This window comes from Protopterus annectens, chromosome 2.part2 (genome assembly GCF_019279795.1).
Source record: "Protopterus annectens isolate FY-2018-M chromosome 2.part2, PAN1.0, whole genome shotgun sequence".
In the NCBI taxonomy this organism is placed as follows: domain Eukaryota; kingdom Metazoa; phylum Chordata; order Ceratodontiformes; family Protopteridae; genus Protopterus; species Protopterus annectens.
The window spans coordinates 1069559586-1069577511 of NC_056730.1; positions in this window are offsets into that span (position 1 = coordinate 1069559586).

A 17926-nucleotide genomic window follows, 5' to 3' on the forward strand; every position below is an offset into this window, starting at 1 on the left:
GTTAGGATTCAGTTAACCATCTACCAACACATGCAAAGGCTTTTGCGAAACATTTAAGTTGGTGTAGCTGCAGCACTTATGTGTATTGCACTATTGTCGATTTTCTAATGCCTAATACATACTTATTACAATGTTGAACCATAGTGGTCTTAGGTTGGGCCCTTTTGCTTCACCTTCTCTGATGGGTTGGTATGCATAGAGGTATCTTATTAGGGGGTGCAATGTGATCATTGACTGTGATAGATCTGAAACCAATTTACAGTACTTTTACATAAACCTAAGTTGACTAGGATTCTGAGAAGTAATTTATTGAAGACCTTTCATAAATCTACAAAGGTAGATGCAACTAATTGACTTTGGTTTCTATGTTAAATTATTTCATTTCATAAAGTAAGCAAACTGTTAATCTGTTTGGTCCAGGTCAACAGCCATGTTGAGTAGGAGAAATTCAGTCTTTTATCAAATGGCCAATAATTTGTTACAGCAGTTTTTAAAGGTTTTTCAGTGGCATGTTAGCAGTGCTTCTGGCATGTGTTTGAAAAGTCAAGACCCTGCTTGGTGTGTAGCAATAATATATGATTGTTTCCATACTCTTGGTATATATATATATATATATATATATATATATATATATATATATGTTTTTAAGGTTCCATTTGTCAGCATAGCTATGCTGTATGCAGCTGTATCAGCTGCAATGTGAATATATTCTTAGGGAGGGTTACTGGTGCCAGGATGGTAGGTTTTAGTTTTACCAGAAGTGGTTTGGTAATATTTACAGGCACTGGTTTAATGAGTGTTCCCTGGATATGTTTGCACATTTAGTTGAGGGCTGTAGCATCACGTTACTTACTTGTTGAGTTGGCTGCTTGTAAAAGGGGGAGTTCATTTTACAGGTGCCAGTAATAGTTAAGTTTCGTTAGATTATTAACTGAGTTCCAGAATTGCTTGGTAGTGGTTTTGAAGTAAGGCTGCAACCCTGCGGAATATTTGTCATATAGTTTTATATCATGTTTTTGACGTGATTTGAAAGAATCCTATAGTATAACAAATTTCTATTTTTGGTGTCTTTCTTCCTCTGTTTTCATGCTTGTTTATGGGGATCATCATTTATTTCATGTCTGGTTTTAGCCATGGTCTGGGCCTGTGCTTTACTCTTTTCTGCATAAAAGAACAATTAATTTAAAAATATTTATGAAACTTTGATTGAAATAATGAGCAGATTTATCAACTGGTAAGTAGTTCATAGGTTTCCAATTCTAATTTTTATCCAGTGAATTGAAGAAAATTTTTTGAATGTTAGTTTTTTAAGAAATCCATTTGTTTGTGGTTTAGTTGATTATTGTTGTTTGTTTCTCGATAGAGATGGTGATCATTTATAGAAAGTGATAGGTCCCCTGCATGAATAATATTATTTTGGACTGAAGTTAGTGCATGTTCTATTAATCTTTCTTTCCCTGTAATTTTGTCTCTTCTGGTTACCTCCATGATACATTGTCTAAGGTCAAAAACATTAACATGATGTTTGTTCCACTTTAAAGGTTTGCTATATCTTTTTCTATGTCTAAGATGGTATATCTTCTAATGCCTTGATGCTTTTTTTATAATATACAAATAATACATATATGCATATGTGTGTGTTTATAGTGCATATATGTTTTATATATATATATCTATTTATTTATATCTATATATCTATATATATATATATATATATATATATATATATATATATATATATATATATAATACATATATATATATATATATATATATATGTATGCATACAATATATAATACATATATGTATATGTGTGTTTATAGTGTATATATGTTATATACACACACACACACACACACACACACACACACACACATATATATATGCATACAATATATAATATATATATGTATATGTATGTGTTTATAGTGTATATATGTTATATACACACACATACACACACACACACACACACACATACATATATATATATATATATATATATATATATATATGCACACAGTCATATGTCTCTCTCTCTCTCTATATATATATATATATATATATATATATATATATATATACGCAATATATAGTATATGTGTGTGTTTATAGTGCATATATGCTATATATATATATATATATATATATATATATATATATATGCATACAATATATAATATATATATATGTATATGTGTGTGTTTATAGTGTATATATGTTATACACACGCACACACACACACACACACACACACACACACATATATATATATATATATATATATATATATATATATATATATACACAGTAATTTATTTTATGTGCATTTAGATGAATGCTAGTGATCATTAGTTCAGAATTGTCAGAATATAAGGACTTTGGGTCTGATGTAGTATTACTTGAAGCTGATTTTAATAGTGGTACTTCCCCTTTTCATTTGGATTGATAGTCCAGTCTTATAACCCTATAACCAGGTGCTAGGATTTCTTTACATTTTGTTTTCTATTTTGGCCAAGTATTAGTAGTACACACTCTGTCAGAAGGTAGTTTGAACAAATAAAACAAGAGATGGAATTTCTTAAAATAGCTGAAAAAGTAAAAACAGTCCAGCTAGTAAAATAACGCAAAAAAGAATGACAGCACAAAGAAAGAGAGTGAGCGCAGAGAAACCCAAGCCTGAACAGAGAGAAAAGCAGTATTAATACAAGAAGGAATGCTAGTACTTGCCAGAGGCAAGAAGGTATCAGGACAGAAATCCCAGTCCTAGCTGCTGAGGTTAGTATTAAATTGTTACCTGAGTATGCAAAGAAAGATGTCTTTATTATCTTTATTTGTGCAATCTGAACTTCTGTGCAATTAACAACAAACTAACCAGGGGCAATAGGCAAGGGATTTAAATCCTCGGTTTATTGGTAAAGCTCTGCCTGCATTAATCAAAATGGCAAACAACAACTGTTAACTGTCATAAAATAAAAAAAAGTTTACCTTTAAATTCTTTTAGTTGACTACAGAAGGTGCTGAAAAAGATATGTGAGAACAATAAAGAAAGGCAGAGGACAGTGTCAATGATTTCACTGCAGAACTGTGCACTTACTTGAGAAGGTAGGTGGGTGAATGTCAAGCTAATACTTTTGAAATGGTACAGCCTTTAAGTTAAGGGAAAAAGCAGTTAGAACTTTGACTAAGGATATCAGAACCTGGTTGACAAACCAGCACATTTATCCGCTGTCCGGATTTATGCAGAATGTCCAGATTTTTTTCCTCATATTTTTAGTCCATTGCTCATAAAATGTGCAGTTTTCTGGAAAATCGTTTAGGACTAAAATCACTAAATAATGACAGATGTTTGAGTTTCAGACTTCAAACTCACGAGAAAGTGCATGCTAATGCAAAAGCTGAAGCTGTTATCCTATTAACTTTCTAAGTTTATAGGGGCAATATTTAACAATTGACCCTATTTTTGTGCCTTTGTCCCTCCATTATTTTTTGCTTTGTCCAGATGTTTTGTGCTAAGATATTGAGAGTTATGCAAACCAGAGATGTATCTGACCTGAATGTATGGGTAAAAAAGGTATTTTTTTTTTAGGTAGCAGGGCACACAGTATAAGAGGTGTGGGAACCAATATAGTGCAGTTAGAGTATTACAGCAAGTGTCACAGAAAAAAAAAACTGCTGGCCCCAGTACTTGCCAAGGTTCTGTGGTTAAATGGATCAATTGCAAACAATTGTGGCATTTATTGTCTAAATGTCCACAGACATAGGTGGGGAAAGAAATATGTGAGGGAGATAACATAGGTTGTACCATGGTGGTGGTGGTGGTGGTGGATAGCCTTGAAACTGCAGCTGTTTCATATTATTATAAAGGTTTGCACCCTATTTTAGTGAAGGAAAACAGTCTGGTGCCATAATACATATTGCATTAAACATATCTGTTGTTCGGCCAGTAGTCGTTAGACAGAAGCATTCATTGCCCAGGCAGTCCACTCAAGTCAGTGATGTGCAAGGAGCTCTTTTTCAGGTGCCATTGGCTAGAATTCACTTAGACAAAGAAGGAAGTCAGGGAGAAAATAAGTGGCAATGTTTGATGATATCCCAGCAGATGTTCTAATGGAAATGACATTGATGATATAGTACATTGTATAAATGCAGCTGCATGCATTTAGGCATGGCGACAAACATGCAGAAGGCAGCAGGGTGGAGACCCAGCCACTGCCCACACCACCAATACAGGGTGATGATGTGGCTACTTCAGGAGAAGAGCTAGGTGGTAGCATCAAACCTGAATCTGAATGACAACTGTCAAAACGTACTGGCCGTCTTCTAGAAGGGTTCACATCAGGGAAGGAGAAGATTGATAGCAGTAAAATCTGAGTCAGAGCTGTCTAAAGACACTACACAGCCCATGGAAGGCACTGTAGGGAAGATCACAAACAGACATTTCAAACAGACGCAGCCCTTATACCTCACTTTGCAGGACATGAGTTAGGCAACTAATGCATGTACTGACTCTTAAGGGTGGAGGGAGTTTGCATAGAGGTTATTGACAAATGAATGGATTCTTGGAGGGGGGGCTAAAGATACAGAAGTAATGCAGCAACTAGCTGTCCTAATAATCAGGCATTTATCATCGTCTATGATGATAATTTTTTTCAAGGTCATATTGTCATAAAGCTTACCAAAAGAGGCTTACTAAAATGTTTTATTTGACAGGTGTCAGAAGGGAAGTAATGTATGTGTGTGAGGAATGTTGACAAGGCAAGAGAGGCTGCTTGACATGCAAGTGTGCTGCTGAAGAAGCATTTCAGAAGGTAGCCATGGATATTGTGCGTGTACAGCCTCAAAGCAGCACAATCCCATAGGCAAGAGGTATATTCTGGTGGTAGCAGACTATGCTACTAATACCCTGATGTGGTGGCTTTGTCATCTTTTCACGTAGAAAATGTGACAAATACCATGTTAGAAATATTCAGTAGTGTGGGTTTTCTGCAACAAATGGTGATGGAGGTTCTAACTTCATGTCAGACCTGCTGATCTGCTGATGGCAGAGCTATGGAATAAAGCAGATAAACCTTCCCCTAATGTTGACAAACAAGTGTTCTGGTGGAGATATTTAAGTCTACTGCTAAGTCCATGGTAAGGTTATTTTTATATTAGTTTAGCAGGAGTGAAACAAGTGCCTAATTCATCTCTTCTTTACATACAGGAAATTGCCATGATTCCATATTGTTTTGGGATTCAATTATATTAGGAGGCCACTGGGTGTAATTTATGATGACTGGGAGGGTAAAGGTGATTCCCACATGGGGTCTGTTGTAAAGTACGCACAGAACTTGATGACTAAGTCTAGGGAGCTCATGAAGTTTGTGCTGGATGTCTATCACAATCCTGACAGCAGCAAGTAACTGATGTGGAACAGGCAGACAGGTAGAACCTGATAATATACAGCTGGATAAGAGGTAATGATGCCTATTCTTATTGGACAAAATATGCAGCAAGGAACAGCAAAGGGTCCTTTCACTATCTTATGGACGGTAAGTGGTATTAAGTATGTGACAGAATTGACAGACAAGTGTCAAAAACACAAAATCTACCATGTTAATATGATGAAGCCATTCTATGATAGATATACTCAGTATCTGCAGTGGACCACACAAGGTACCAGAGGTGACATCTTTTGATAGACCTTCTCAATGAAGCTAAGTCTGATGCTACAGTGAAACAAGTACTGATGTCACAAGTTACATCAGCCCTGATTCAGGAAACCTGAGCAGTACAGAAGAACATATTAAACATGTCATGGGCAGCTGAACAAAGTAAAAAGAGAGTTAACTGTTAAGATAAAACAAGAAGAGATGGCAAAACTCCACTATGCTACTGATAATGCAGATGTCCCTGTAAATTAAAAACTGGGTAGTACAACTTAAAATGCACCTTCAATGAGCAAACCTAATTTTTTCAGGGTTTATTATAAAAAAATCCTTTACGATCAAGAAGGGGGGGAGATATGCAAGGAGGCTTTACTGAGAATTTTCCCAGAAGCATAAAATGAAAAGTTGTGCACAACATGATTGTATTTTAGTAAAACATGCAAAAAGTTCTGCAACAGCATTAATCTGCTTTACTGATACCATTAACCAACTTAGAAACAGTGGTCAATTTGTCTCAGCTATTTTCCTAGATATGTCAAAAGCATTTGACACTGTATCACATCAAAAGCTACTACTTGAACTAGGCTCTCTTACTCTATCCTAACCTTCCCTAACTTGGTTCTGTAGCTATCTTACTGATCGCCAAGAAGCAGTCAAGTGGTCTAACACTCTTTCCCTCCTGCTTCCTATCAACGTAGGTGTCCCACAAGGGTCAATCTTCAGACCATTACTATTCTCTTATATTCACTAACAAAATGTGCTCTGCTACAAATAATGCCACAATTATCCAATATGCAAATGATTCATCCCTCATATGCTCTGCCCCATCCTCCCCAAGATGCTTGAAACAACACAAAGTGCATTTTTAGATGTCAAGAAATATCTCTCACTCTATCAATTAATACTTAACCCAAACAAAAAAAAGCTTATAATTTTTACAAATAACTCAAAATGAATAAGTCATCCACCATGTGCCATCTTCTCCTCTAATAATACCAAAATACTAACTGCTGAGCACACAAAACTTCTAGGAGCCACAATTGATAACTCACTAACATTTGATTTACACTTGGTTGTTACCATAAAAAAGGTCCACATTAAATTTGATTGCCTTTACAGAGCCAAACCATTTCTCTCCAGTTCCAGCAGGCAAACCATAGCCAGGACAAGCCTTCTGTCTGCCCTCTTGTATGCCTCACCCATACTAACAAATCTTAGAAAGTCAGAATTATCCAAATTTGACGCCTGTTAGAACAAAATAGCTAGGTTTAATTATCCCAACAGAACACATCACTGTGCTATCATAAGTGAGCTAAACTGGGTTGAACTTCCCCATTTACTGTCTGTAAACCAACTAACTCAGTTATATCTCAACCCAGAAACTCCCCAGCCCTCCAAAACCTAGTACAACCATACAGTAGTAACAGAGCTCTAAGATCCTCTGAAAAACTGCTACTCCGAGTCAGTAAGGCAAATAATTCTTCAGACAAGTCACTATACTCACATAACATATCAAAAACCTCAAACACAATCTTTCAACATATTCTTATCTCAAACAACTTTAAGATATTCAAATGTCTGTTCACGGATCATTTCAGAAACAAATGGCTCTGCTTTTGTACTTCTCCTGGGTAAAAACCTTTCTTCTACCTCTTATTATTATTGTCCAAGTATGATTCTATTCCAACACACTCTATGCATCTACCCTCACTGGGTTCCTCATTACACTCTACAATAATGGTTGGACAACTCATTGTATCATTCTCTTGTTTTTCACACATGCACTGTTTAATAATCTTCTTCCAGCTTTTCCTAGTTAGGGGTCAGCACAGCAGATCACCTGTCCGCTCATGATTGGCAGTGGAGTTTTACAGTGTCAAGTTGCCAGCCTGGCACCCAACCTTCCACAGAAGGCACACACTCACACATAGGGCCAATTACAATGTCCAATCCACCTACAGCATGACTTTGGGATGAAACTGGAGCACCCAGAGGAAACCCATGTGACCACAGGGAGGACATGCAGACTCCACACAGAAGGCACCACAGCTGAGGATCAAACCAGAGAACCTCTTGCTGTGAGGTGGCAATGCTAACTGCTGCACCACCACGGCCACCACCATGCACTCTTTAATAATAATGTAATAATGTATCTTATTTAAACATATGTGATTTATTATCATATTTTTATAATTATGTATAATTTTTTGTACTCTTATTGTCTTGTAACTTTTTGTAACTATATTGTTTTTCAATTTTATTTTGTTAATTCTTGTTTTTTGTCTGTATACTGTATGTGGAGCTTTTCTCCCGGGCCTCTGTTGAAAATGGGCCTCTGGCCTGGTAAACAAATGTTAAATACATAAATAAAAATATGACTATATCATGAATTAGAAAATTTAACTGGTACCAAATAGAAACATGAACACAGCAGAGTTTTCCCTCAATAAACCTGACACTTTCTATTAAAGGTTTTCTCTTAAATGGCCTGCAACTTCCAACAGACCTAAATAACATTTGAAACAGGATCAGTCCTTTATCTGATTGGAAATAAAAACATTTAGGCTCCTGTAATGAGGAATTTGCCTAAACAAGACTGCAGTCAGGTAAGTAGGGCAGGTTAAGGGTCAGCTGCCCTATGTGCAAGCGGTCAATGATTGTGATCATCTGGTATCGATGATATGGGAGTGCAGATCAGCATTGATAAATGAATGTCATTACTGTATTTACTGACCTATCTAAAGTAGTAAAGGTCTGCAGCTCTTAATGCAAAGTGTGTGTGTGTGTGTGTGTGTGTGTGTGTGTGTGTGTGTGTGTGTGTGTGTGTGTGTGTGTGTGTGTGTGTGTGTGTGAGTACGGGGGTAGTAACTGTAAAAAGCTGCTTTTTATAGTATTCTGAAGCGGTTTTCTGCAATTGAAGGATCTGAGGAGAGCAGGCCAATCATGTTTTACTCTTTAACTGAAATTTTCTTTTGCTCCACATATTTGAGTAGAAGGGGAACCATTTTGTGATTTTCACAGAATGACAGATGAACAAGCTATGGTTCTAACTGCAGTAACTATATTTTTCACTGTTTTCTCATTTCAGAACACTACTGTTAGACATTTTGCAAGTATGAGAACTATTCTAAGTGCAACTAATTAGAGTTCAGTTAGTCTTTGCCTTGCTTCTGAAGTATGCACAGATGACTAGAGTTCATGCATGGAATCCATTGCCTGTGTTTCTGCATAGCTATGTAGCTGATTTACAAGTCAGACGTAGGTAGAATGCAGCAAATTTTAGTTTGTAATTGGACCAATGCAGATGAGGTTAGTGTTTTCTAAATACCCGCTTAAATCCTTTATTTTATATTTACTTGTTCATGTTTTTTTCTGTTATATATTTAATTTTTCAAACATTAGTGCTTCACTTTAATTATTTTAAATGATGCATTTTATGTAGTTATGTGTCTTGTGGTTTCATGTTTTATATAATCGTTTCACAGAAATGGTGAATTGATGATTGTTGGCATCCACCTTTCAAGCAGTAACAATTTTGACCATAGCTACCAAACAGAAACATTTTATATCTGTTTTATTTTGACAGAGAACAATAAGTCTAGCATGTGGCAGTATATTTCCATAAATACAGGAAAATGGATCATGATATTAGAGAAGTATCACAGCCCCTCACAGGATATATTTTCAGTGTGAGAGATTGTATGTGTTATGTGTGTGTACTCATGCCAAATGACCTTTCCAGGTTTGTTACTGTTGGTAATTCAAAACTGAAAGGCAATGGGCTGATGGCAAGTTGGGAAAAATCATGAGAAGCCAGCAATGTCTGTTCTGTCAGTGTTTGGTATATGCTTTATTTTGGTGACAGATGTTGGGGTCAAGCCAAAGCAATGGTACACATTTGTCCTGTCCTTTTCAGGCCAATTATTCTTCTCATATAAAATAAGTGAACAGTGTGGGTCATCAGACTCTATTCCCATCCATCCATCCATCCATCCATCCATCCATCCATCCATCCATCCATCCATCCATCCATCCATCCTTCACACAGTAATCAGTGGCTTCAGGAGAAATTATAAGCCTATCCATCACATATACATATCTGTTACTGACCACTAATACCTTCCTTTCTGACTGATTTTTTTTCTTTTTGGCTAATGATAAGTATAGTGCTGTTTTGTCTGCACTACAATGAGCTTGTAGCTGCATTGTAGAAGTATCCCATAATAACAAATAGGGTATACCACCCAGCTGTTTTATTAACATATAGTGCAATACTGCCTTGGCTGAAACAAAATGCAGCTTCAGAATCTTTGGATGTAGGTAGATCCATTGTCCAGCTTTTTGAGAGAAGACGGATGGGAAAACATACAAAGCTTTCCTAAAAGGCTTCATGATCTGTGACTGGACAAGGCAAATGCTGAACATGTTCTACCTCGCCTACTAGACATGTTGACTTTAAACAGAAATTAGTTCTAGTGTAACTACAGGAAGATGGAAAGAGAAAGTCCTCCTGAGGACTACACCCCCCTCACATACACACACATTCCTGTGACTCATATATCCCCCAAGACCAACTGCCATGTCTCCTTTATTTTAATTTTTGCTTGTTGTGCAAATCACTGAGGATTACAGTCTTGTCAATGTCAGTCATTGAGTTTCATAGCTTGCTGTTCAGTGTCAGTGGTGCAGCAGGTAGCACACTTGCCCTTAGTGCAGAAGACTATGGGTTGTCTTTCCACCCCAGGTAGATCAATTGCTGACATTACTGTGCTGTATGAGGGGTTTAGTTGAGATGCTTACTAACTATGAATCTGTTGTTGGTTTGCCAGCCATATCAGCAGCACACCATTTTTTTAATGTAACATAGGCAATTTATTCTTCTAGCACAGCAGGCACTGAATTTGTAGATGAAACACTGAAATGCAAAGTTCTTTGCTAGCAACAATCTGTTCATTAGTTTCAGTTCTGTTTAATGTGGAATTATTCTGATAGCTTTTACTTCTGCAGGGATTATGCATATTGCCTGTTATTAATGGATTACAATCATGGCTGTCTGAGTGGCCTTTTATGGTTGAAATGTTCTGAAATGTGTAGCACTGGCATTATTGGTTCACATGTTTTGTTTCACTGCTTACTGGAAAAAAATTCAAAACTACAAATTTAAAACACCCTCTTGTGTCTAACCTAAAATAATGATTTTTAATAATTACTTTTTTTGTTAAAGTGTTGGTTCAACAGTTTAACAATTACATAACTAATACACAATTACTTACCTATGCCAATCCAGTACTGACCATTAATAATAATGCCGTAAATGTGGCTCCATTTGTTTAGTCTTCAGTGTTTGGAAGACAGCTTTAAAACTGTAAAATTTTCTAAAGTTTGCAAAACAAACTTTTCTTTTTACACAAAAAGTGTTCGCCTGCATGAAAACACTTTTTTATGCAAAAAGAAAAAAATGTTTCACACCTTCAGACATGATCTTTAAAACACCACTGGCCAGATGCATTTATTATGAATGTGGGTTTCAGTGCAGTTTCAATGAATGCAACTTTCAAGGGCAGAGAAATTTACTGTTGCTCATTTGAAGTATTATTCATTGTGAGACTGTATTGCTTTGTTTAGCAAAGGGCCATCGGTACTTCTTGGCCATCTGTGTTCTGTTGAATCCAAATGTCTGTAATCATTGTGGAAGTAAAGAAGAAAATAGCATGCACATTGACAGGTTTGTACAGTATTTACGGTAACTGGAGGCAGAGATAGGCAAGTAAAGGGACACTGGAATGTCAGCTGGGTGGGAATGCACAAAGGCAGGGACTCTGGGCAGTGGGGATGCATGGGGGGGTCCCTGTTCCATTACACTGTCTAGGGCCCCATTTGACCATGATCTAGCACTGCACATAATAGTGGAGAAAAGGGGAAACATCCTTTAATCCACTATCTGCCAGGTTTGCAGTAAAACAAACGTACAACTTCAGAAGAAATAGGAACTGGCAGAATATTACTTGCCATCCCTATTTTGACAAAAGTAACAGTTTAGCTAAAACAAAGCCCTGGAGTATTTGCATTATTTTAAAATCACCATTTTATTACATCCCTTTTTGGCATAAATCTTTTTCTGCTTTCAGATGCTCCTGTTAAATATATGTGATTATATATGCAGTCTTCATGATCTCATATTAAAACAACATCCTAAAAAAAAAGTGCTAAGACTGTACCTTCTGAAAAGCAAACTGAGTTTAGTAGTAGAATTTACTGAATAATGATGTCTGGTTTTGTAGTTCTGCAAGTTTTTTTTTTTTTGCTGTTATTATTATTTTTATTATCATTATCAATATTTTGCTAATTTCCTCATTTCACTGCACTGGTACATTGCCCCTTTCCATTCCATACCAGCTAGGGATAATAAATGTATGAAATAAGTGCCACCAGACATAATCTGTCCAAAACAGAGTTGCAGGTTTAGTATGGTTTGTAAGAAAATACTAATAAACCTCTAAGAGTAAGAAATCTGTGTAAAGCCATAAATAAAAGTAGGACAAAGGCCCAAAAATAGGGACAATTTTGAAATATTGCTCTTAGAAAGTTGATAGCATAACATGTTTTGCCTGCATTAGCGTGGGGTTTCTGAAGGTATGAAGTTTGAAACTCAAATGTCTGTCATTATTTTTTAACTTCGATATTTAATGATTTGCCACTAATTTGCCAGAAAACAACAATTTTATGAAAAACGGTCTAAAATATGAGGCAAAACTATGGACATTCTGTGAAAATCTGTACAGTTGAGAGGTATGAACCAGCTTCTATATTTGCAGACTTGGATTTTCCAAACAAATTCTGGGGAATATATAACATGATTACTTTTTTATAATGTACGTCTTTAACTTCTGGTGTGCTCCATTGTTCTACTGACAAAACACATGTTTGCTCTTAGCTGTGCTTCTTGGCTGTCTGCCTTCTCTGCTAGTATTTCATTTCCAGGTTTGCTGCTTTCAAGAGTAATTATCTTTTTGTCAGCTCTCTGTGCCCATAATGCACTAAAAAGTCCTTTTTTTGCATGCAATATTATGCCTGGCTCAGATTCTTATTACCTGGCCTTATCTCTTTTTACTGTACTCATACAATATGTTTCGGAACATGAATTTCCTGCCCTTAATGTTTCTTAACAGCTTTATATGCCTCATTATTATGGCTGCACATCTAATAAACTTTTTATTCACCTTGTCTGTGTTGTAACTTTATATTGTATGGTGTGTAATGCTAGCATTTAATTGCTCATTATTAGCACAAATATTCTGCTACCTTTACTCCTAAGTGTATTATATAATGGAAACTGGCATGTTTCATTTACATTATTTGAGTGATTTACCATTCTGTTTTTTTTTTTTTTTTTTTGTAATTTCAAGTTTGGCTACTGTTATCATGTTATACAAGTTACAGCATTACCAAGGCTTCAATTTATTGAAGATCTTTCTATGTTCTGCATTCTACAATGCTTAGTAATGTTATTTTCATAAAAATATACCACTTAGTCATAGTTCATGCTTCACATTGTTTTGGAATAGCTCGAGATAGTTTAACTAACAATTGTAGAGAAACTTTTAATATTAAAATATATGGAACATTTTCATTTGAATGTTTATTGTTATAAGTGTTGCATGTAGGCATCAAGGGACTTTGACTTTCCCAGGATTTAGAAACTCTGCATCCATGATCATGGCCAAGCCAACACTTTTTACAGTACATGTGTGGTCAGCTCCAATGCTCATTAACAACAATGATGTGTGGTCATCTCCAATGCTCATTAACAATGTATGTAGCCACAGCATTGCATGCAATGATCAGCTTTTCAGGGCAGCCAATAGTATAGCTATGGTGGAGTGAAAAGGAAAACTGCCATGGGTGCAAAGTGTTGGGGCTGAGATCTCCAGCTAATTCCAATTTCTCTTTCGTTAATGCAATACTGGCTTTTAAAAGCCGATATTGCATTTGTGGTCACACCTGAGTAATGTAGAGCTCCGTGAGTGGTCTTTTTTTTTGTACTAAAACCTGAGTGCTGTAGCACTCTGTGCAGGCAGGGTATAAACTGTACATTTATAGCAAGCAGTATGATACAGTTTCTAAGAAGAAAAATCTTATTTATTTATTTTAATAAAAAGGGGGAAGGGTCAGGGACAGGGTACAGCAACAGGACCTGAATAGCTGTGTAGGAGGAAGGGGGGGCATGTTGTGCATCTGGTTACCTGGTTGGTGGCAATAGAACAAATGCCCTTTTTTTGCTTGGGGTGGGGTGTGGATCTCCAATAAGCTGATCACTAGATTGTCTTGATACACATGCAGTAAAATGCCTTTTATTTGTTTTGCTCTTCAATGGAAAAGCTTGGGGGGGCATGGATCTGTAATAAGCTGATTAATATATCAGCTTACTATACAGTAAAGTGCTTTTTTTGGGCTCTTCACCTGAAGAGCTGACAGGGTTAGGTGCTGGGTCATGGTACTGGTACAGGGCACTGGTTGAGCCAGCTACAATTCTGATGACAGCCATAGTAGCCATAGTAGGGACCTGCAAGTAGATCATGTTAGATCAATCCGTGGCCATAGCAGTATACAAACAGCTATTGTAAACACTGATCAAGGATGAGCTTCGATGTTGTCAGCATACAGGTTTACCCACAGATCAGAATAGCAATGTGCTTGTTTTTATTTTAACTTAAGGATACTGATATGCAGAGGAATGTGTTGTGGGAGGAAGTAAGGGGAAGTATATCTTATTGTGGAGTGCAGACGCCATACTAGGGCCACTGAAACAAGTAGAAATGTACAGAAGACTGCAAAGTGAGGTGTTACTTAAATCAGGGATGTGACACACAATGGAGAAGGGTGTAGGAGCCATATGAACAGATGTCAAGTATTATTATCCAACAACAGCCCTGACAGCAACATAGTTTGATCACTATACCTGTTCTGTAATGTAAATGTTATCAAAAAACACTAATAGAATTCTGAGGGGATGTGAATCATCTACTTGTATAACTTTCTCAATATGAAGACCTTCCTTTATAAGGTGAGCTATGAAGGAGTTCAAGTGCAATACTTTCAGAAAAACAAATACGTGGGTATATGTCACACATTCACAGACTGGAAGCAAAAACAAGATTTGGGGGAGTTGAACCCAGTACCTTTGTTAATGTATATGAAGCTCTATGTTAACAATGTGAGCTATGGATCAACTTATGTCCCATTTTATCAGGTAAGAACCTATCAGGTGAGTGTTACACATTCATAGACTGTAAGTAGAAATTCAGATGTTAGAGGAACTGAGCCCAGTACCCTTCGCCCTGTGCATGAAGCACTGCATTAACAAGGTCAGCTAGGGAGCAACTGAAGCATGATACTTTCAGGAAAGCACATATCTGATGAATGTTGTAGTTCATGTTTGTGTGAATGATCTGAGACACACCCTACCGTCACCTAGAATGATGCCACAGTATAAACAAAAAATGATTGATTTCAATAATTGGCTCAGTTTCTGGTGTCATTCAATGGTGAACCCATTCCTGTCAGCCTGGGTTTGCACCTGGCACCCCTAGGCTTTTGGCTGCTGGCAAAGCTCTTGCCCCCCCCCCCAATAGTGCTTTTTTTTAGGCACTGTCTTGAAAATAACATTACCAACACGAAAGTAACTAATAAGAACAAATCAGGGGTCATGCTGCTAAATGCTTGGAGCTTAAACCAAAAACTGCACTCCCTGAAAGCACTTCTGTCACTAGAAGATGTAGATGTCTGTGCAGTCACAGAAACCTGGTTTAAGGCCTGCAAGGCTGCAATGCCTTCCATACCTTTAGACTGCAGAATGAAAATGTGAAAACCAAAGGAGATGGTGTTTCAAGCTATATTAGAGATAAATTCACCTCCCATCTAGTTAGACTGGACAACTCCATGAAGTTACTCCAGGTCAAGGTTAGAGTAGGTAAGACCCCCATTCAAATCTTAGCCAGTTATAGATCCCCCTCTATGGGTCACGACATCCACAAAGCCTACTTAACCAAACTGAAAACAATTCAAATTTAACAGAACTGACTGGTTATGGGGGATTTCAATTATCCCACTATCAACTGAGAAATCTACATTAGTCCAAACTCACTAGTACAAAAATTCCTCAACTTTGTGAATTCAAATGCCCTGGAACAAATTATTCATACCCCGACAAGAGGAACAAACATTCTAGATCTGGTCCTCACCAACATGTCAAACAGGTGCACTGCTGCAACTGTTGACCCCTCATTAGTCATAACTGACCACAAATCAGTCACCTTCGAACTGACACTAAACACCAGAACTCACAAAGGGTGAACTCAGACTAAATACCTTCACCAAGGCAAATTATACCCTCCTAGGTGAAGGTATAAATGAATTCCAAGCCCCACCCCAAGCTGACATTAAAGCCCTGTACAATCACTTGCATAAGTGTATAAACTTGGCTGTACCAGAAAGAATCAAAGCCAGAGCCCCAAGTAAAAACAAGCTGCCATGGTGGACATCCACCATCAACAAACTCTACAATAAATGCAAAATGTTGCTGTCCAAGAAAACAAAGGCAAGGCCCCAATAATAGAAAAGTACCCTCCTTAGCCTCAAAAGACAAAAAAGACAACTGGTCAAATCCTCCAAGAGCTCCTTTGAGAGAAACGTAGCAAGTACTGCCGAGGATAACCATAGGGCCTTTTACAGCTTTGTACATAACCTAAAGGATAGGACTCAAGCATGTGCAGAACTAGTGGCTAATGGCATCACACACACTGATCCCACAGAGATAGCAAATCTGCTAGTGGATAGGTTTGGCAGAAATTTCACTCCCTTATCACCTCCTAACTTTCAACATATCCTCCCTCAAACTTCCCATACCCCACATATCTGAAGCGCAGGTTCTCTAAGCCCTGTCCAAGGCAAAAAACACAGCCTCTATGGGACCAGATGACATCCTAGGCTGTCTTCAAAACAGGCTAAAATATGAACTAGCATCACCACTAACTACCATTTTCAATCATAGCCTAACCACAGGCTTTGTTCCTGTGGAATGGAGAACAGCTACAGTTATTCCTCTCTACAATGGCGGCCTAGCCAGAGACCCATAAGCCTGACCAGCCTCAGTTATAAGGCCATGAAATGTATCATTATAGACCTCATAAATAAAGACATAGGTGACCTCCAAACACTGGATCCTACCTAATTCAGCTTTGTGAAGTGCAGATCCAGCCTGCTAAAGCTGGTGTATTTCTTTGAAAGTGTGACCAAGGCCATTGATGTGGGCAGATGTGTGCACACAACATACCTTGACTTAGCAAAGGCTTTCGACACACTCCCACATTCAGGCATTACCAATAAACTTAGCAAACTGAATGTAAACCCCTTTGTTGTAAGATGGGTTGCCACCTAGCTCACAAACCAGACACACACTATCAAAGTGGGTGACTCCACATCAACCAGTAGACCTATTACCATCAGGGTGACAGGCATCAGTGCTGGGTCCCCTAATGTTTGGTATACACTTCTCAGAAGCTCAGGTCAAAACTAAGGCATTGTGGCTGACCAAGTTTGCAGACAACTGCAAACCAAGTGCAATCATTGAATCCCCAAATGATGTCAATATACTCCAGGAGGGTCTCACGCAGACCAACAACTGGTGTATTAGTCATGGTCTCAAATTTAATGCAAATAAATGCATCATCATTCCCTACTGCACAAACAATGTCACTTCACACTATCAAATCAACAACAGTAATGTAAGTGCCTATGAAGTGATAAGGAACATAGGAATCTCAGGTTGGCTATGACATTAATTTTGACCACCACATGTCTACCATAGTAAAGAAAGCTTCCCACATAGCACACTTGATTAATAAAGGCATCACCTTGAGAGCAAATGAAGATATAACCCCCTTATACTCTGCACTTATCAGGTCCATAATTGTGTATAACGCCCTATTCAGCATGTACTGTACTAAGCACCTGTAGCAGTTAGAAAGACCTCAAGGGTTTCTAACAAAGAAGATCAAGGGGATCCAGCATGTGCCTTACACAGACAAACTAAAGTCTCTGCCACTATACTCAGTATCATCTACACTTCTTAGGGAAAACTTGTGCCTGGACTAGAGAGCAATCCAAGACCCAAACCTAATGAGCTTGCTGCATATCCATAAATCTAATGGGTCTAGGGTTACCCATTCCAGGGACTTAAATATGGCCTGAGATTTAAATAGGACATGCTGGAGGG